The sequence below is a fragment of the Myotis daubentonii genome, chromosome 2 (assembly GCF_963259705.1).
Source record: "Myotis daubentonii chromosome 2, mMyoDau2.1, whole genome shotgun sequence".
In the NCBI taxonomy this organism is placed as follows: Eukaryota; Metazoa; Chordata; class Mammalia; order Chiroptera; family Vespertilionidae; genus Myotis; species Myotis daubentonii.
The window spans coordinates 145,472,235-145,495,750 of NC_081841.1; positions in this window are offsets into that span (position 1 = coordinate 145,472,235).

Sequence of the window (23,516 nt, forward strand, 5' to 3'; positions counted from 1 at the left end):
CACACACACGGCGCCTGCTCTGAGCATCTGGGGCCCGACTGTAGCTTAGGCCCACTCGCCATGGGGAGCAGGCCTAAGCTGTCAGAAGGACATCCCCTGAGGGCTCCTGGGCTGTGAGAGGGGACAGGCTGGACTGAGGGACCCCCACCCCCTAGTGCATGAATTTCATGCATCAGACCTCTAGTTTATGTAATAAAAGGGTAATATGCAAATCAACCAAACAGTGGAATTACTGGTAGCTATGATGCATACTGACTACCTGGGGGCAGATGCTCAACACAGGAGCAGGCCTAAGCCATCGGTCGGGCATCCCCTGAAGGCTCCCAGACTACTGAAGGGTGGTGCATGCCGGGCTGGGCTGAGGGTGGCATGCCCACTCATCCAGTGCACTAATGTCATGCACCGGGCCTCTAGTAATAAGTAAAAGACTGAAGAAGAATGAAGAAAGGCAAAGAGTAGTGAAAGATAAAATTATAAATACAGAGTTTGGGGAATCAGGCAATTGCAGGACTTTTCATCATGCTTAAAGTTTAGTATTTAACAGATAAGTGATGTGTATCTATTGAAAACTTCAGTATTATTACAATGTGATCAAATATGAGTTTTAGTTAGGATAATCTGTTGACAAAGCTGTTTACTGTGGACATTGCAAATAATACCTTAGTTTACATGAGATTGCTCTCGGTTCAAAAATGTATTGAGTGTGTATTTGTATCAGTCCTTGGGTTATTTACTGTGGATGTATAGGTGATTGAGAAAATGTCTGTGTAATTGAGGAGCTCACAAACTACTGGGAACTCACATCTCATCAAATTTCTTAAATGGAAAAGTTTTCCATATATTGGAATTAATAAACATCAGGCATATCAGTATTTTTGTTCATAGTTTGAAATGATTGTTTATATAGAATCTGCAAATGGCATAATCTGCTAATGGCAGTGGTATAAAACCTTATTGCTTGCCTTAGAGAGATAAGAACATATATAATAAAGAGCTAAATGCTAATTAGACTGAACAACAGAACGACAATCTGGACGACCTTCCGACAAAGCCCTGTGAGGGCCAAGCCCCTTGCATGAATTTCATGCATCAGGCCTCTAGTCCTATGTAATAAAAGCATAGTATGTAAATTGTCCCCTCAACGGGGAGTCATTCTGGGAGTTTGACCTGGGGTGGGACCAGCCAGGGGAAGGGAGAGAGGCCCCAGCTGGCAGCTGGCAGCCACTAGGACCCTATCAGTGCATGATTTCATCATGCACTGGGCCTTTAGTTTATAAATAAAATAAAAGTGTAATATGAAATGACACACATAAGTGACAAAGACCATATGTATTGCATATGGAAATGGAAATCAGATCTTGTTATGTTATTTACCTTTAAGACTGAAAGAATGCTCCCTCAATGATTACCATTTTATTATTGTTTTGATGAAAAATAAGTGGAGTGAAAGACATTCTAGAGCACATTTATACAATATCCTCAGTCATTTTAGAGGGTTTTTATACAATGTCTTTTGATATTCTAGAGAGAATTGGGGGCATAGAAAACAAAGCATCATTTAAATTTTCTCATTCCCTGCTGGATCTGCCTAAGGGAATAAAGACAATTATGATATTGAGAGATGTATCATTATTATTTAACTTTATTCTTATTGTTTACACTATTACAAATGTTCCCATATCCCCCTTTGTGCACTTAATTTATTGAGTGCCAATGGTACACTCATCACAGCAGTAAATAGCAAAAAGGAAATGCTTGCTCCAGCCTCAGGACAGAGACAGAACATAGCAATAAGTAGTGATATAAAAAGGGAGGACAGGTCCAACACTTAGTGACACTTAAAATACACATACACAAAACTAAACATTGAATAGATTACTTAAGCTCACCTGCCGGGAGCCGGTCCATGCTTGCTGTTTCAAGGGACCTGGCATATATGGCATACTGTTCTTAATATGTTTGCTCACCTTCTTGGCACTATGTGTTTTAACCAAGGTCTCTGAGAAAGGTTGTTTTCCCCAGGTAGGGATTTTCCCCTGAAGTTAGGGAGGGAATAAAACCCCTCAACTAAGTGCCAGGCGGGTAATTAATCCCTTTGACTACGAACAATCATGCTTAAACTACATAATCTTTTCTCCCTGGAATGGAGATAAGAAACGCCCTAACCTTTGTAATAGAGATTGATAGGATTGAATCAACTGGTATAAATACAGTTGTAGCAAGACAGAAACACTCAGAACTTAGAACAGAATCAAGAAGACAGAACCTACACGGAGCCTAGAGACAGAAGAACTTTGCTGGAGAGAGCATGCTGGAGGATCCTGGAGAGGGACTGGCCTCGGAGCCTGGAGGCGGAGCCTGGCGAGAGAGCATGGCAGGGGATCCTGGACTGAACCTGACTGCGGAGATTGGCAGGAGAGCCTGACTAGAACCTGGTGACTGAACCTGACTGGAGAACCTGAGCAGAACCTCTCTGGAGATCCAGACCAGAACTTGGCTGGAGATCCGGGCTAGAGATCCTGGCTAGGCTGCTGATCAACTGAACGCTGTCTCCGTGTCATTCCTTCTTCGCCGACTCCGTCCACACCTTTGGGGACCCCTGGACCCGCTGGGGTTGGACCCTGCCACTCACCTAACAAACACGTGAAAGATAAACAAGAAAGAAAAGTTAAGGAGATAGAAGCCTGTGAGAAGTGGAAGAATAAAGAACACTTCATAAGTGATAAAACATGGGACCAATTCAAACAGATATTCTAGGAAAGTCATCATTTTAAATATGCCGTCCCCTCCTCACATCCAATCTCACATCATACAAGCCAGGCTTTGAAATGCCTGGTTGTAACTATGAAAATGAACCATCTTAGATATTGAATGACCAGAAGCACTCAGTAAGATTGTCAGGAAACTTTGACAATAAACTAATAATTGTGGGTGAAATGAGAGATACAAAAACAAGGGGACTTGACCAACTCTGACAGAGATGTGTGGTGGTGTGATTCCAGCTGGCATATTGGGATACAGAGAAAATTAGTCCAGAGGGAGGAAGGAAGGAAGGAAGGAAGGAAGGAAGGAAGGAAGGAAGGAAGGAAGGAAGGAAGGAAGGAAGGGATACGATTTTTTAAAAAGGTGAGAGAGAAGTTAACAGAAAGGTGAGAATGGGGAACAAAAACTTCCTGGGATATAAAAGCTTTCTAGTTTTTTCCTAAATTCCATATGCAATTCTACCTTAAACTCCATCAGAAAGCCCAGTTGGCTTATAATAAATTACTTTTGAAAAGGGTGATGTTACTTAATCTTTACTATGAGCCAGTATCTAATGACACAGAAAACAATTACAGTCTAACATAGTCATAATATCCAAGAAAGGCAAATGGCAGTAAAAGTGAAAATAAGAATATGGAACTATTAACTAAGGTATTTTAGATAAATGAGAGTTAACACAGGATGTGATGTTTTAAAATGTGATGTTTTTAAACGTGTAAGAATATGGACATAGTGAATGTGGTCTCATTTATCCAATTCTACCATATAAGAATTTGTGTCAGTTCCTTGAATTCAGCAAAATGTTACTTTTAAAATCAGTACTATTAGAGCAATAGAAAATAACTGACAAAAATTAATTCCATTAAATATGAAAACCTGGAAAATGTCTCATAGTTTTCTGTCACTATTTAATTTTTTCTGCCAAATCTCCGGGTATACAAGTTGATTTATTGCAATATGTAACTTAAAATTTTGATATCTTTGTTTTAAAAATTATTTTACCTCAAAATATTTCTATTTCTATGATGTCATATAAACATGCATAGATTTGTTTTCTTTTATTCCTGCTTTTAAATATATATATTTCAAGTTTATGAAGATTTTCACCATGTTTTCTTCTAGGGGTTTTTATAGTTTGCATTTCACATTTAGATCTAGAAGACATTTTGAGTATTTTTGCTTTTTCAGGACAGTGACCATGCTATTGTGTGCTCTCACATGTCAAATGCATTGCAGGGAAGTATGGCAAAATCAGAACTTTTTAAAGGATGTCAAAGCAACAATTTTATCAGATAAATTTAATTAACCAGACAAGAAAGACTTTATTCAATGAACTATAATATAAAGGCCAGGACTCTGAGTTCCACTCCGCTGAAATAAAAGGCCAGAATGTTTTTCAGAGCTGAGGTGAGGGGCTCTGTAGGCAATCTGTGTTTGCTAATTGACAGCTGTACAGGTTAATAATGTGGATTTTGTAATCAAAGAAAACAAGATAATTTCAAGAGAAACATCAAAAGTGCTTTATTCAAAGTAATGCCCATTGTTAGCTACACTTTTCAGGTAATTTGTGGATACTGTCCCAATAGAACTTTTCTTGTTTTGAGGCAAACCATTCAGAGATCCAATTTTCCACTTCCTCGTACATTTTGAAGTGCTGCTCAGAAAGTGCCATCAATCGGAATAAGTAGTTATCTGAAGGAGCAAGGTCTGGTGAATATAGCAGGTGGATTAATACTTCCCAGGCAAGATCTTTTAATGTGTCTTTAACTGGTTTTGAAATGTGTGATGGTGCATTATCATGAAGCAAAATTACTTTGCTGTGTCTCTGGCCCATTCTGGTTGTTTCACGATCAAAGCATGGTTTAAATTGATTATTTGTTGTTGGCAGCGATCAGTATTAACTGTTTCACCTGGTTTTAGAAGCTCACAATGCACCACACCTTCCTGATCCCACCAAACGCAGAGCATTGTCTTCATTCCGAAGCGGTTTGGCCTTGCAGTCGATGTTGATGGTTGACCTGGATCAACCCTTGATTTTGTGCATTTGGGATTCTCAAAATAAATCCACTTTTCATTGCCAGTCACAGTTCGATGCAAAAAAAAAAGACTTCCATGCAGTTGAAGCAACATTTTACTGATGACTTTTCGGTTTTCCATTTGTCTTTTATTCAGTTGATGTTGTGGCACCCACTTTCCTTCCTTTAAAGTCTTTCCCATTGCTTGTAAATGATCATAAATTGTTTGCTGAGCACCATTTAATCTTTCTGTAAGTAGTTTTTGAGTTTGACACACATTCATACAATAATGCTTATAATTGTTGGTCTTCAAACTTTCTTGGTTGACCTGGACATTCTTTGTCTTTCACATCGGAATCATCACTTTTAAAGCATTTATACCAGCATTCACAAGTATCTTGAGATGGAGCATATTCACCATAAGCTTCCCCAAGTACATGATAACTTTTTATTCAAAATAAATAATGAATTAAAACTTCCCACGAGTGCTCTTTTTTGGCATGAAATATGACATTTTTCAGTGTAAAAATATCTATAATGTTAACACCTTCAGCAAATGTGACATATGAAGTTTTGAAACTTGCTGTTAATACAACAAAATAGCATACATATCAAATCACATATATATCAACATATGTGTAAGTCCATCTATTGAAAAAAAATCCACATTGTTAACCGGTACACCTAAAAGAAAAGTGAACGTTCTCAGATCTTCATAACAGAGGTAGTTTTACCACTTGACTTGAGATCTTGAAGCTAGGCTCCTCCTACTCCCTCATAGAATCTGAGATAGAAAAGCCCGCTTCCCTGATGATTACATTTCCAGGGGTGGTTCCTAGGTACCTAAGGAAAATATTTTTGACTTGTAAAACTGGCAAAAACTTTTTTAAAAGATTTACATCTCAAAGGCAGAGAAAACAAATGTGCAATTACACATTTTCTAAAGTAAATCATCTAAGAAAAGGGAGGTCAGGAACTGAGAGTCAGGAAGAAGCCTACTTAAAGTTTAGTCAGGCTGAGGGGAATGGCAAGGTCGTCTTCATCAAGGACAACTTCAATCACTGCCCTTTCAAGGGGTCCAGTGTATTAAGGTTTTATAGTTTATGTTCTATAAAGACAATTATGTGAACTAATAGGTTAATATTACAGTATATTATTTTTCTAATCATTTCTGAAAAGAAACAGGACTCCTAAAGTACATGTATACCATTTCAGTTGATAAAACTTCATAAGTTTAAGTTATATAATCCTCTTATATTTTTCTTGAAAAGCCACTTATATTTGGTAATAGTCCTCAAATCTATCATAAAGAACTCACTGTTTCACACATTTCATTAGACCTATCTATAGTATAATTTCTAAATGTTGCATATTTTGAGACTTCTTCTAAGCCTTCACAATGAAGGAAGAATTACACACTGAGTTTTGTATATAATGCCATTAATTAATAACGCATTATCTCAAATATTTTTAATTTCACACATTATAACTCTCTCTACAACTTTACTGATGAGATTTCAGATCATTCAGTTCTACTTGTACATCGTAAACATCCCATTCATGGGAGAATAAAAATATATTGCACTTGAATGAGTTTTCTTCCTTATTCTTTGGAAATTGTCCTATATAATTAACTTTTGTATTAGTTTTAATAAGCCTAACTCGTTGATAAAAACAGATAATGGTGACTCAAAATCTGTGGTCAGTCCCTCTCTGTAAAAAAATCAATAAAATATATTAAAAAAATAAAAGGAGTGTTTATTATTTTAAAAGAACAGTTAAAGAAAAATTTATCTTGTGTTCTATTTAGTTAAGGTCTGTCAAGGAAGGTGGTAAGGATTGTTTTTGTCATCGTTAAAAGTCAGCAACCCTTACTTTTGAGGAGAAAAGTTGGAAGTCTAGCCATAGTCGCAATGAAGAGGTTATAACAATAACTTGTTACGGCGAAGAGAATGTTTACGTTGAGCCTAGGAATCGTTATTCTGAATCCTATGAGGTAAAGAGTATGCTCAAAGGTAGCCGAGAATCTGAATGTTTCTAAGGAGATAGGACCTTCCATCACGACTATGATTTGGAGAAATTGAATTATGTTTTCTCAGTCAGATTCAGATGAGAATCTTATGTATGTCTTCCATCTTGGAAAAGCTACGGGACACAGCATCTAGATGCAGTCAAAGTTAATTTTGTAGATTCAAAAATTCACCAGTGAGAAGGTAGAATTATTATTATTGAAGAGTATTCTGTGACTTTTTTATTTTTAAATCCTCACCTGAGAATACGCTTTTATTGATTTTTAGAGAAAGAGGAAGGTAGAGAGAGAAACATTGATCTAAGAGAAAAACATCAATGGGTTGCCTTTTTTATGACCTCTGACTCGGGATCAAACTTGAAACTTAGGCATGTGCCCTGACTGGGAATTGGACCCACAAACTTTTGGTGTACAGGACGCTGCTCCAACCAACTGAGCTACTCTGGCAGGGCAAAAAAAGAGTGCTCTGTGTCTTTCATTGCATGTTATACTTCACTGCTTATGACCCTTTGCTTAGTAAACAGAGGTATCCACATTGAAACTAAGAGAATTAAGGTTGCTGTAATTTTAGGGGAAAGCTAGGCAGGGCCAGCTTTTGGACCTTCACAGTGAGTTTTGTTTGTTGTTTTTCAGCTAAAGGTAAATCACTGAAAAGAGCTGGAATTAAGGATGATGTTACAGGAAGAGCATGGAAGATAATTCAGGAAAGGCAGGCTACATACACCACCTCAGGCTGGAATGAGAAGAGAGAAAGGGGATTGCCCTCAAAGGAGCTCAAGGCCTGAGAGGTGGGCACCAGTATTTATGTCATATTCTGTAAGCACCAAAACATTACAGAAAATAACCAACCTCCATACAACGGAAAGTGAAATAAATGATTTCAGACAATTAAAAAAGATACCAATCTATTAGAATGAGTCTGATGTTCGGAAACATTTCGGCCCAGCATTACTGATGTTATTAAAAGAGTAAGATCATAACAAGTACTCATTAGAATTTGCATATGTGAGAATGTCCTTAATTGCAAATTACATTCTTTAAATTATTTAGAAGCTGTAAATCAAAACAAAAAAAAAACAAGTTTAAGAAATAAAGTATTTTAGGAATTTTCACATGCAAATTTGGCAACAACAGCAAAAAAACCTTTGCTTCTTTTTCAAATCAAATATTTTATGTGAATAAAATATTGTGACAGAAACGATAGAGTTTTGAAAATTCGGTGATACCCACCTCCATCTGGGATGCTGTTTTCTGAAATACTCACATGTTCCTGAGGCAGACATGAGTCAAACTGAGTCCAGGACTCCCAAAATAGTAAACACAAATTCTTCTGTTAGGTCATTCTTTTAATCACTATTTATCCAATATGTATTACCTGGAAGTCACTATGTAAAATATTAGGAAAATGTCAATAGACCATCTTGAGACAACTTCCCCATTGTCCAAGATGATTGAATAGATACACTCTTCTGCATTCCTCCAACTTAGTAAAATTAAAAAATTCAGACATTATATAGCAAACAAACAAGATTACCCAGAAACTAGAGAAAATGAGTCAGATCATCCAAGGATCTCAGGACACAAGGCACAGTGATGGAAGTTCCCTGGGTCTCCCTTTCATTTCATATATTCCAGACCGGACCCTACAGAAACTGGCAGCCTGGAAGTGCCAATAGATGCCATCAATTATCCCCAGGAAAAGCCTGTTCTCTGTGGCTAAAGGACTAGCAAAGAGGCAGCCTAGAAAAAGAGTAAACTATTTATATGATAACTACTTTACTCCAATCAAATACCAGAGACCAAATTGCAGCCAAATTCCAGCAAACTCAAGTCATAAGCCCAGACTTTCACCCTTGCCAGGTAATAGCAAGGTGACCCAACTCACCCACCAGGATTGTATCAGAAGAATGAGTGGGAACTTTTATCCCAGCCTGCAGTAAAAAGTTTTCCACCCCCTCTGTCAATGGAGTCCAATGGGGAGCAGTGAGGGGCTGTTCCTCTCCCTCCTGTTCCCAGCCAGGGCAGTATGAGCATAATGGGGTCTGATTCTCATTCAACCCAGCAGTCACACAGAGGTTCTCACCACAGGGTATCAAAGGATGACAAGTGGAATACTTAGGTTTTGCCCTACCTGACAGTAATAAGATAGCACCCACTCCTTTCACCCAACACAGCTATATCAAAGAAAACCAGCTAAAATACAACACTTAAATGCTATCCAGAATCTTATAATACTAAAAATGCCCAGGTTTCAGATGAATATAACTCATTGTACCATGACCCAAAATGCTCTCGAATAAAGACAAGATAACTAACAAATACTAACACCAAGATGATGCAGATATTAGAATTATATGACAAGAATTTTGAAACACTAATTTTAAAAAGTGCTTCAATGAATATTGCATATATGCTTGAAAGATGGAAAAAACATAAATCTTCAGCAAATAAGTAGAATATGTAAAGATGAACTGAATGGCCATTTTAGAACTAAAAAGTATAATATCTTAAATTTAAAGAATTCAATGGATGTGCTCAATTGCAAGATGGAGAGGACAGAGAAAAAAATAATTGAACTTAAAGAGCACAATAGGAATTACCCAATATAAACTAAGAAAGAAAAATGGACTAAAATAAATGAACATAGCCTCTGATGTTGAAATATACAATAAAATATTTAACATATGTGTTATCAGAGTCTCAGAAGAAGATAATAAGTGTGTGTGTGTGTGTGTGTGTGTGTATTGAGGGCAAGGAAGAAGAAAAAATAATGACTAAAAATTTTCCAACTTTGAGCAATAAACATAAGTCTATTGACCGCTGGTCCCTGAAAGATTTCATAATCTAATTAGAGAATGAGAATATGGGTGTATGGAGGAGGGAATAGATGTCAATAAATGCAGTACTCTAGTAAATATTACAGTAGATATTTGAACAAAATGCTGATAGAGAAATAAACTGGTTAGAAGAAAGACATTTCACAGGGGTGAAGAAATGTGAATTTGACCTTAAAAGAAGTAATAGCGTTTAACAAAATGAAATGCAAGAGAAAGATGTAATGAGCAGTGAAAATCTTTGCCTTCTATTTGTTATTCTGGCTCATAGTGTATTAACTTACTTTATATATACTGTTAATGTGAGATGACTATAGGCCTAAAGTAGATTGGTAGGAGCACATTTAAAAATGGGAGAGACGTGAATGGGTTATAAGAATTTAAGGCAGGTCCAGTGATAATTAGACAACAATAATTGCAAGTATAACATACAGAAAGGAGCAGAGAGTAGATTGATTTGCAGAATGACAAATAAGGACCTTGGTAAACTCACTTTGTCTCTAAAACAATAAAAAACACTGGCAGGACAACTAAAATAAACTGCTTCAGAACTCTAGTAATTAACCAAACCCACAGAACAAACAAAAAAATCTTTCTAAGAGAAAGTACTAAACCTCAGTAAGACAGCAGGGCCCCTAAAGTTTATCTTCAGGTGACACATCAAGTACAGGCAAGACATTAAGAGAAATCTCTGACCAATCATTGATAATTTGCTAAATTATACTTGACTAGGAGCCCAGCGTGCGATTCAAAATAGCGCGGTGCCACCCTCCCTCAAGTCACCAGTCCAGCCCTGCCTCTCTCCCCCAGCTCCGCAGCAGCCACGGCCACTGCTGGTCCAGACCTGCCTCCCTCTCCAGCCCTTGAAGCAGCTGCAGCCACTGCTGATCAGGCCCTCTCCCAGCGCAGGTGCAGGAAGGCCCCTGCCGCCCCACCCCTGACGCTGCATGCGCAACTTCCTCCTGTCTGGTTGACCCGTTGCGGTGTCCTGGTTAATTAGCATATTTCTCTAATATATATATACTAGTAGCCCGGTGCACAAAATTCGTGCACATTAAAAGGGAATTAATTGCCCTAACTGGTTTGGCTGAGTGGATAGAGCATCGGCCTGCAGATTCAAGGGTCCCAGGTTTTTTTGTTTGTTTGTTTGTTTTTTAAATATATTTTATTGATTTTTTAAAGAGAGGAAGGGAGAGGGATAGAGAGTTAGAAACATCGATGAGAGAGAAACACTGACCAGCTGCCTCCTGCACATCTCCTACTGGGAATGTGCCCGCAACCAAGGTACATGCCCTTGACTGGAATAGAACCCAGGACCCTTGAGTCCGCAGGCTGACACTCTATCCACTGAGCCAAACCGGTTTGGCAAGGGTCCCAGGTTTGATTCCGGTCAAGGACATGTACCTTAGTTACGGAGACATCCCCAATGGGAAGTGTGCAGGAGGCAGCTGATCGATGTTTCTCTCTCATTGATGTTTCTAACTCTCTATCCCTCTCTCTTCCTCTCTGTAAAAAATCAATAAAGTATATTTTTTGAAAAAGAATTAATGAGAGGTATTTTAATATTGCTGTTTGCCCTTTCTCTATAATAGATGTGTGAGAGATGAAAGGAAATTAGTAAAATGTATATGAAAATAATATATAAATTTATTAATAAATAAATGATAACAAAAGGATATAACAACAGAGGCATGATATAAAAAAGACAAAAACATGATATGAAAACAACAAAAACTTGATATGAAAACAACAAAAACATGGTATAAAAACAACAGTGATGTAAACAATGACTGATAAAGTGATTAAACTTATTCTAATATCTCCCTGTACACCACATTAAGAGTGAAAACACTTTCAGAGTGCTTGACTAATTTCCCTTGTGATGAAGTACTTAGAACTTTAACTGTAACGTCACATGCTCTTCAAACTCGAGAGAAAGCAACATATAACTGACCATGTGCAAAAATGGGTTCAGGTAGGAACATGCCTACTTTGTCTAGAGTTTGTCTTTGTGATTTATTAATAGTCATCACAAATGCTGGCATCACAGGAAACCGTCGTCGAATCGATTTAAGTGGGAGACCAGTGTCAGATGGGGACAAATTAATTCTTGGAATCAGAACTGCCTCTCCCTCTGCAGTTCCTGTTAATATTTCAGCTTTGATAATATTAGGTCGTAATCTTTTGATAATAAATCTGGTACCATTATAAAGACCCCATTTACTATTGAGATTTCTCAGTAGCATGATGATTGCACCCACTTTCAATTTTAATTTATGACACGGCATTCCCAAAGGAGTAATACTATTAAGAAATTCGATGGGAAAATTATCCTTTTCAACATCATCTGTGGAATCAATGGAATCATCACTCAAATATGTGTGAAAAACTCCATTGATTATATCCAAATTTTCTTCATTTAATTTTTGAACATGCTAATTTTTTGGACAAAGAATTGCATGTTTAGATATATTTTTAATATTATCTATAGCAGTGGTTCTCAACCTTGGCTGCACATTAGAATCACCTGGGAATCTTTTTAAAATCTTGATTCCTGGGCCTCATCCTCCGGAAATTGTTTCTCTGTTATGGGGTGGGGCCACAACATTAGTAACAAAGAAACAGAATTAAGACTTTATTGTGGGGAGCCGCTACAGTGTTTTGGACAGGTTCAAGCCTTGGACTGATGAGAGGGCACAGTCCTCTCATTGAAACATGCAAGTCCCAGCTTGGAGGGCAGGGCCCTCCCAGCACAATTATAGCCAACAACTGTAGTTGTAAACTTGAACCTATGGTCCGAACATATGGCCCCATGTGCCTGAGTGATGTAGACTTGATAGAGTTAAGGTGCATGTAGTTGAGTAGGATTGAAACCCAGGAGAATGTTTGTAAACATCTTGGTCACGCCCTTACTTTGCATCTGCTATAAAATAAAGGCATGGCTGTGGGCATGGTTGCTGTCTCTCAGAGAAGCAGTGTCCCACTGAGACCCGGCTTTCATTCTCTTGTCTGTCTTTTCTAAGCCTTTCAGCCGCACCTACTCAGGTTCACCTTTGGCTGTGCTGGCTCGGCACACTTTTGAAAGATATGCCTCCACACACCCAGGGCGGGTTCCTGCCTCAAACCCCGACCTTACAGGAAATGGCTCCAGGAAACAGCTCAGGGGAGGGCGCAGCTGTTGCCAAGACAACCCCTGCAGGACGGACTTCCTTCCTCTTGGTTGTGGCGGTTATGGTCGTGATGAACACCACCCATGGTTTTTATATAAGCAGGTATATATATATATATATATATATATAGAGAGAGAGAGAGAGAGAGAGAGAGAGAGAGAGAGAGAGATGCCAATTTGACCTTAGAAGAAGTAGTAGATAAAAATCTGCCAATAAAGGGAAATTGTAGACCAAATATCTCTCATAAGTATAGATCTCAAAATCTTCAACAAAATACTAACAAACTAAATCCAGTGATACTTGAAAGGTTTATAAAATGTGATGATGTGAGAATATGTCCAAAATTCAGAGTTTTTTGTATAATTCAACATATAAAAATCAATGTAGTACAGCATACTATTGGGAGAAGGTGTAAAAGCCACATATCATTTCAATATAGGCAGAAGAAACATTTGACAAAATTTAACCTCTTTCCATTATTAAAACACATCAACCTGGAAAGAGAAAGAAATTCCTCAACCTGATATGGAATATCTACAAAATGCCCTCAGCTAATATAAAAATTAATGAAGAAAGAATGAATGCTTTCATCTTAAGATCATAAACAAGATTTCCCATTGTAACCACTTCTATTCAACAATATGCTAGAGGTTCTAGTCACAACAAGTAAGCAATTATCCAGAACTTGAGCTTTCTCTACTTTCATACCTCTTCCCATACTTTGTACAAATAAGATATTTACATTTTTAACTTATTTTTCTTTATATTAATTTAAAACAATGTAAGCAGAGTATTTTCCTTAGCTATAACTTCAATTATTTTATATTTCTACTTACAATTACTAGAGGGGATTCTGAGATCATTTACATATTTTTATTGTTTAATTGGTCAAATTATGTGCTGTGGTTGTTATTAAGATATAACTGGAAAAAAATGCTGGGCAAGTATTTCTTTTATTCTTGGCCCAAAAGTATCACTCAGACTTAATCTGCTGTGATTAGTAGTGCTTCCAAATGTAAGATGTAAGAATGCTCCTTTATTTCTCCATACTTATCTTTCATCACTCATTCTTTGACACAGTTTATTCTTCTTTCTTCGCTTATTCCCATCTGCAATGATAATATAACAATATTTTATTTTTGATTCAAAATATCTCTTTTGCATTTCAGTATTTATTTAATTTTACCTTCTTCATCAAGCTTCACAAGTTGATCAATGTGGTTCCAAACAAAAACCTTCAGTGAAAAAGATTATGATTCAATATCTATCTTGAACCTCTTAAAATAAGTGGTATTGCAAATCAAAAGCAGTAAGGGTTTTTTTTTTATCATACTTGTCCTAATTTTAGTTTGGAATTTTTTATTTCTAGAGTCTAACACCCAACTAGATATATCTATTGGCATTATGCAGTAACATGCATTGACAAGTGTGTTATATGAGAAAAGTATATAAAAAGAAAGGAGAAAAGTTCTCTCTAAAGATTCAGTGTGGTATGATATTGAAGGTTATCTATACACTTAAGAGTGATTTTAGAATTTTCATTCAAAGGAAATGTCATAACCTATAGTCCATTCTTATCTCTCTAATAAAAAGGCTGCGAATGTCACAATTCTTTGATATTTCTTATACACTTTAAAATAGTCAAAATTGCATACTTTTATTCCCATATATTTCTCAAAAGGTAAGGAAATCAGAAATATCAATCTTGGCAACCATATGGCAAGTCTGGGGCCTTAAATTTCATTCTATGTGATATTTTTCAGAATATAATTACCTTTTCTTGTGCACATCGCCTTTGGACTTAGGCATCTTCTATATTTGTTTTTGAAATAATATAATTATTTAGCTTGTTTGGCATGGTACTATACAAATAATAAGTGAGATTATTATGATTATTATTAATTTAGGTTGATAGTTACACCTTTGTTAAACTCAGAAAACAGACATCTATTCTTATATATTCATATACTATTTCTGACATGTGGTGTCTAAATACTTGGGCAAGAGGCTATTTAATAAAAAATAGAAAGAAGGAAAAAGAATGACTTTCTAAGTCTCAGCATGATAGGTTAAATGTTATCTATGTACTTGGGAATGAGTAGAGGTTCCCTTGAGTAAGAAGAGTATAATCTATAGGTTAGAAAGAAGAAAGTCAGGGCTACCAAAAAGATAAATCCTATGTAAATTAGTAAAAAAATATTTGGGGGCCCTAACCGGTTTGGTTCAGTTGATAGAACATCGGCCGGCAGACTGAAAGGTCCCAGGTTCGATCCCGGTCAAGGGCATGTACCTTGGTTGTGGGCACATCCCCTGTAGGAGGTGTGCAGAAGGCAGCTGATTGGTGTTTCTCTCTCATCAATGTTTCTAACTCTCTATCCTCTCCCTTCTTCTTTGTAAAAAATCAATAAAATATATTAAAAAATACTTGGGGTTTTGGAAATTTGGTGCTGAGTTTCAATATAAAATGTGTTGTATTGCATTTTAAATTAAGATATTCAAATGAATGTGATTTATTTTAAACTGCTGCTGTAATTTGTACAGAAATACAATTCAAATAATAATCAATCAATTGTGCCCTAGCCGGTTTGGCTCAATAGATAGAGTGTAGGACTGCAGATTGAAGGGTCCTGGGATTCCAGTCAAGGGCACATGCCCGGGTTGCTGGCTCGATCTCTAGTTGGGGTCATGCAGGAGGCAGCCAATCAATGATTCCCCCTTTTCATTGATGTTTCTATCTCTCTCCCTCTCTCTCTGTCCCTTACTCTCTGAAATCAATAAAAATATATTTTTTTAAAAAAATCAATCAATGTTTATCACATATTAGTTAATTCAGTACAGACACCTTACTCTAGGCCAGCGGTTCTCAACCTGTGGGTCACAAACAATGAAAATACATCCTTGCATATCAGATATTTGCATTACTATTCCTAACAGTAGCAAAATTACAGTTATGAAGTAGCAATGAAAATAATTTTATCGTTGGGGGTCACCACAACACGAGGAACTGTATTAAAGGGTTGCGGCATTAGGAAGGTTGAGAACCACTGCTCTAGGCAATGGATATCTTGACAGATGTATGTTGACTTAAACCAGGTTATCCTAAATAGTTCACAAAAATGTTTATTATGAAAGGTAATTAATCAGTATTATGAAGAAAGGCAACAAAATACATTTATTTATTTATTCACTCATTCAAATTTGTACCACTCATTGGTAAAAATCTATCAATAAGTATGCATGCTTCTCAGAAAAAATAATAAATGAGACTAAAGCTTTACTTAAGAAGTTTGAAGTTCAGAAAAAAAAGGAAATGCTTGACTGGTGTAGCTCAGTGGTTGAGCATTGACCTATCACCCAGAAGATCATGGTTCAATTCCTGGCAGGGTACATGCCCAGGCTGCTGGCTCGATCCCCAGGGGATTGTGCAGGAGATAGCAGATCAATGATTCTCTCTCATCATTGATGTTTCTATCTCTCTCTCTCCCTCTCCCTTCTTCTCTGAAATCAATAAAAATATATTTTTAAAAAGTAAAAAAGGAAATAACCACATTATGTATATTTGAGGACAGTATGTTACTATTAACTTCTTTTCATGATATTCATTGATTAGAAATTGCAAAGGTTTCATGGTTTTAAAACTTCCTGTTTGATATTGACAGGTACCCTGAACTCATATTACTACAAGTTTATTAATCAAAATGGACCCTTCCTGCCTGCATTAGCAAATCTCCACTAACCCTGGTTCTAGTGATTTCATTTTTATTTGATGTCTGAAATGAATATGTCAGATTTGTGTGGCTGCTTTCTGGATGCTAACTCAAGAATAAATGTTTAGATTAGGTTTCAGGCTTATAATGGTAGAATGGAGGTTGAGATTAGTTTAAGAATATTATCACTATACTAGAGGCCCAGTGCCAACTGCCAGTTTAGGCCCGATCCTGGGGATCCCTCTCACAATCTGGGACCACTTGCTCCTAACTGCTCACCTGCCTGCCTGCCTGACCACCCCTAACTGTCCCCCCCTGCCAGCCTGGTTGCCCCTAACTGGCCCCCTGTGGGCCTGGTCACCCCACACAGTCTGCTGTTTGGTCGTTTGGTCACCCCTCACTAAACCCCCTGCTGGCCTGGTCCCCCCATGCAGCCTGTTTGGTCACCAGTTAAGTTGCGATGCCTAACATATATATACTATGTTATTATATATATATATATATATACATATATATATATATATATATATATATATATATATATATATATATAACAATATTAACATATTGTTAATATATAACAATCCTATCTTGTTCAACAAGTTTACATTATCAACACATATCGTAGATCTTTTCTCCATGTTCCTGCAATTTGTACTATTCATTCAAACTCTTCTTGTCTGTTTTTATTCTTATAGATCAGTTCTTGTTTTGCAGGCAAAATAACTATATTTCCCATATTCACTTTAATATCTAACATGGTGCTGAGCAGCCCTTGATATTGTGTGAAAACTCACCCATCCATGATATCAGTGTCTTAATGGAAAGTGTATTAAGTTTGAAAAGATTGAAAATTTTCTAGGGCTTTTCAGATTTTTGGAATTATGATAGGTGTGACACATTGGTGGAGAAAGACATCAAAGAAATGCAAACTTAGTTATATTTTTATGCCTCCTGTAGAAGAGCCCCAGTGCCTTGTACTCAGTAATTAATGCTAAATTGAATTACTCTGATAAGAAGAAAATATATATCTTACCTGTCTTTATTTAAAAATTTGCCTCTACCATATAAGCTAAGGGTGTAGGAACTCACCATACTTAGAATTCTGCCCAATTCATACGGTAGAGGAAGTAGGCTGGTGGAAAGGAATCATGTTAAGCTTCTTTTAGTCCCCAGACATCAAAGGCTTTTGCATTCTCTCCAAGGTCATTTTACTTCAGTGAGTTGTCAGGGTGTTGTGAGAATTAATGAGATACTCAGCCCAATCCACATATTTCTCCACACCTCTGTGGATCTCCTCCACACCCCAAGGAGTACTTTATAGGCATCCTTTACTGGAATTTCAGTATGCTCAATTAAGAAAGATTTAATTAAAAATGTATTTTAAAAATAACATCAACTCCCCAATGCTTTTAAATTTACTAGTGTTCCTCTCTGGAAAACACATATTAATTAAGGATCCCAGCTACATTTGGTATTCTTTAGATGTCTTCAACTATTTAACCAAGTACTTTCCCCTTTAATTTTAAAAAACCAAATGTAACTGGGGGAAATATTCTACAAAATTAATATGCATCTTGCACCCTATTCATTGCTTCTGTACATGGAGCTCTCATTGCAATTAGTTGGAACTCTGCACACTGATGAAATGAAGCAGTTGCAGAGGGGAATGCCAATCTGGCCCTTCACCTCTACTTTCTGATTAATTTAAACTTAAATCATCAAGAGGTAATTCTTAAGGATCAGTTGATTTTTCAAGATAACTCTTACATGGTTTATAGATATTTGAAGTTTCACCCCCTCTTGATAGTTCCCTGTATCCTGAAAGATGTGTGTGTGTGTGTGTGTGAGAGAGAGAGAGAGAGAGAGAGAGAGAGAGAGAGAGAGAGAGAGAGAGAGAGAAATAGATGTGACAGTGACAAGACAAGAAAGTAAGAAACCAAGTATTAAGTTGAACCCTAAAGGATTAAATTAATTTGCCAACTTTTGGATGAAATGGCATGGATTGTTGTAGATCATGTATTGGCTCCTTAGTAAAAGCAAAATAAAACCAAACTGTTCTACTGTCAACAATTGGCTCTCTTACAAATATCCTGTATGGCTTTGGGAAAATCACTTAACTTCTGCACTCTTCCAGTTTCTCATTTACAAAGAGGAAACTAGATACTCTCCAGGGCCTCTTCTGGCTGTACTTTCTATGTGTTTGTGTTATACTCCCATCGTCAACACCAGAAACTGTCCCTGTGTCTCAGAAATTATATTTTGCGTATCCACATTTCCTTCTAAATGAATACTCAGTGAAAGGGCATGTGACATATCCATTTTTTATATCCACAGTCCTGCCAACGGGTAGGCCTTGATACAAGTATACTGAACTATCACACTGAAACAGCAAAAATAAATAAATGGCATAAAACTGAAAAAGCTACATAAAGAACCTTTTTTTTTTTCCAGAAAGTAAACATATATCTGGCTTATAGTTTTAGCTCTCCTTGTTTAATTTTATATTCTGAGGAAGGTGAAAAATAAATGATAGCGAGAAATAACCAGAAATATTATTAAAAATTAAAGTCAAGACAAGTAGAAAGACCCATATCACAAAGCCTTTGAGGGAAAAAGGGCAATCTTATAAATGAAAAGTAGGCCACAATACCCTCAGCTGCTATCCTAAACTTCAGAATACATGTATGGTCTGTGTTTAATGGTCCACAAGTGGCAAATTATAATTTTTCATCTGTTTTTATTTCTTCTTGGTAATTGAAAAGATAATAAAATAGCATCAAAAATAGCATTTATGACATCTAACAGTAAGGACCCAAAAGAAAGCAACTATTTTGAAACTTAATGAAATATCCATGTGCTGTTCTAAGAAGTATGAGTTAATCACTAAACAGAGCTGTCTGATCAAATATCAAGTTGAGTAGTTTTGCATAGATATTATCTCCCGGCATGTTAGGATGAGATTTTCATACAAAATCATTCATCAGCATTAATCTTAGGTGCCACATTAGTCTACTCTTCCAGATTCCTGCTATTAATTTTATAAATGGCAATTAACACAAAGTAATTTACCTAACACATGGGACTGTTTCACATTCTTTTCCTAACTCTCCAACAACTGTATTATTTTTCCCCCATCCCATCCTTCTTATCTGGCTACTCAATTTCCTATATTCAAAAAAGCTTCATCTTTTTCCTATAATCCTCTTACTTCTATTTATGTTCTTTTCCCCACTAACCATTTCATTTTCTACCTTACTCTTCTTATCTAGCATCCAATGCTCATGGATTTGATCTTAACAAATAATAGATTCAGTTTTCCAGGTCTAGTCAAAGAATCATTCACAATCTGCTTTTGGCTCCTACTGAATGTTATTTGGAAAGAAATTATATCTTAAAATGATCATTTAAAGGACAGGCTAAATCCTATTATTGTATGAAGCCAAATAACCCTAATATATATAACAAGATAATATCATATCAATTTAGCCTCTCATAGAATCACTTTCTTTTAATTCAGATGCAATGTTCCGCCTTTTACTTTTATCTGAAAATGTTCCAAGAAAGGGCTATTGATACCTATAACAATCTAAGTCCTCTAAATACGTATTCTTCAGGGAGAAAAGAAAGGGAATATAATCACTTTCTCTCACAAATTGATATTCTTTTTTTTTTCTTTGTTCTTTTTTCTCTTTGATAGCTAGGAAACTCAACATCAAATTTTATATTTATTAGTCCTAACCGGTTTGGCTCAGGGGATAGAGTGTCGGCCTACAGACTGAAAGGTCCCAGGTTTGATTCCAGTCAAGGGCATGTACCTTGGTTACGGGCACATCCCCAGTAGGAGGTGTGCAAGAGGCAGCTGATCAATGTTTCTCTCTCATCGATGTTTCTACCTTTCTATCCCTCTTTGTTCCTCTCTGTAAAAAATCAATAAAATATATATTTTTAAAAAATTTATATTTACTTCTAGCAACTGGCAACAAAAAATATAACCAGTTTAAACCTGATAATAGAATGCAGTTTCAAATATTTCTGTTTCTAGGACTTACCTTCCCCATGGCTTTAGATTCAGAAATGTGTGTCATGTGTATCTGAAATCTGATGAAATTTTCAATACAGTTGTTTTGCTGAGGTGTCATCTCCTGTCATGTCAGGAGGAGATTTTTATACAAAATAATTAATCAGCATTAACTGAATATAAAGCTTCCATGTGTTGATATATACTAAATGTAAAGTCATTGAACTTTATAGAATTGACCTGTAATATTTGGAGATATGGAAGCTGTCCTTTTATATGCTACTCATAAATGCAGAATTCTATTTCATCTTTAAAAAAGTATGCAATTGTGTTTGTAGTAGTGAATAAATAGTTTTCATTTTAAATAAAATCACAGGAAAAGCACAATACATAGAATTTCCAAATTGAATTTCCAAATTCTGCTCTTATCTACATATATAAAAGCCAAGTGACCAGGATGCTAGAACAACCAGAATGACCAGAATAACCAGAACGATTGGTTGCTATGATGCACACTGTGGCTGGCCAACCAGCCCAATCAGGGGGTAGGCGAGCCTACTGCCTGCAACCCCTCCCCTTGGCTGGCCCCACCCCGATTGGGCCCCCACACCCTGATCAGGGGCAGGGCCAGCCGGCCAACCTCCCATGTCCCCTTCTCCCTGCCAGCCTGTCCTGAGCAGCCCTCAATGGGGCAGGCCGGCCAGACCCCACCATGCACGAATGCATGCACTGGAACTCTAGTTATTAATAATTTTAACCATATTAAATTTCATTAGAAATATATTCCAACAAGGAACTTTATAGGGAGGCTATAAAGGAGCTTGAGATGGTCTTTGAAAAAATATCTTTTTAGAAATTCAGATAATGGTTATAATGAGATTAACATAGCATTCATTTTTCAACTTTTATACAGTCCATATGCTTGTATTTTAGGCAACTTTCTTCCAAATGGCCCATGTACTAGCCATGCAATGCCTTTAAATTTGGCAAAAATAGTCTTCAGATGAGAAACCTGCAAATATTTTTTATTCATCATTTTTTAAGTCTCCATGAGTAATGGAAGAAGAAATGACTGACACAGAATCATTATTCTAGTACTGTGAAGTTTTATTAATATTGTTATAACCAGGAGCTCCATGGATTATGCACAACTTCTTTCTCTAACTGCTTTAGATTGGATTGCCAGAAAATGAATGACCAGGGCACTCTCATTTTCTCTATTATAGTGATTCATACATCACTCTCATCTTGATTTCTTTAACCTTATTTCAAACATTTTGATAAAATGAGAGCACCATCCTGTTTGTTTCCCAGGGAAAGAGTAGAGTTGTGGGAAAAGTAAATGAGGGTGAGAGATTAATATGATAGTTTCAGCTATCAGTCTAGCAATCTAAACTGAGGCCACTTGCTGTTAAGGCCAATATCAGAAGATTGTTTGGCATAGTTCTAATTCATATGCAAGCCAAATCACACAAGACTAAAACTGTTTAAAAAGAAGATTAATTGCAAATATTCGGGAATTACATAAAATAATATGTAGAATATGTATATTTTTTTAAATAAGTCACAGAAAAAATGTTTTTCTGCACCCTCTAGCTCAGGAGCTGTAGTAGCTGTGAACAACTTTATAAAATATAGTAGGGACATTCATGAATTTGTTGCCATTTTATTTAAATTAAGCATTTCATACTTCAGTTGATTATTTGTTATATACTCCCTGTGACACATCTCATAAACATTTGTGAGATAGTAGTGATTGCTGCAGCTCTAGATATGTTTAGAGAGGATGACTAGCATTTTCTTGAGGGCTTTTTTCAACATTCAAAGGTGCAAATAGTTTATAAATATCCCTTACCAAAAATCTTTCCTAACTAAATATCTTTTATCACACACAAAAAAACGAGGCACAAGAATGAAGTCTATTAAGTTATGGGTATTTAGCTGGGAGTTTTCAGTTGAATATTCTTTCCTACTCAGGTTATAAGAGAAGTATGAAAAGAAAAAGAATATTCTTTTTTTCCCCATATTATAAATAAGGAATACAGATGCCTAGGTAAGAAATAAAATATTTAGTTTATTATATCTGCATTAATAATTTCTAACTTTTTATTAATATTAACACTATCTTTTTCCCAGAATTCAGTAAATACTTTCTGGTTACTTCTGGATCAAAATTTGGTCTTAGAATTATATAGCATGACTACTGATTTTTCTTATTCTCTAGGGCAGCAGTTCTCAACCTGTGGGTCGCGACCCCTTTGGCTGTCGAACGACCCTTTCACAGGGATCGCCTAAGACCATCCTGCAGATCAGATATTTACATTATGATTCATAACAGTAGCAAAATTATAGTTATGAAGTAACAACGAAAATAATTTTATGGTTGGGGGTAAAAACATGAGGAACTGTTTTAAAGGGCCATAAGGTTGAGAACCACTGCTCTAGGGCAAGTGGAAAATATTCACATTTGAATTTAATCAAAGAATATTAGTTTTTATAGAATGGTAACCATTCTGAATTTGGGATGAAAAAATAAGAATTTTGTTCTATGTTCCATCTAGTTAATATGTTGAATTCACTATCATGGGTGGTCACTGAGCCTGATACCATGGCTCTATAATTTTATGACTCAATAGCATTTGTTGTATGCAAAGCATAGATAATGGTAGAGGGAACCAATGTTTCAGTGCATATAGTACTTTTCCTTGTGGTTCAAGATGACTAAGACAATACATTGAAAGCCACAACTAACTGCTGAAAGGATGAATTAAGAAATAATATTTATGGATTTAATTTTTTGTTGACCTTCTAAGCATAATCAATTTTGCTATATTCTAATGCTTCTTATTATTTTGAAAAATAAATGCTAAGAAATGCTAGCTAAGTAATGTGTTGATCTGCAACACAAAAATTTTACAAGAAAATCTTTTTGATAACTTCAGTTTAATCTTTTTTGCTTGTTCTTTCTTCACCTAGC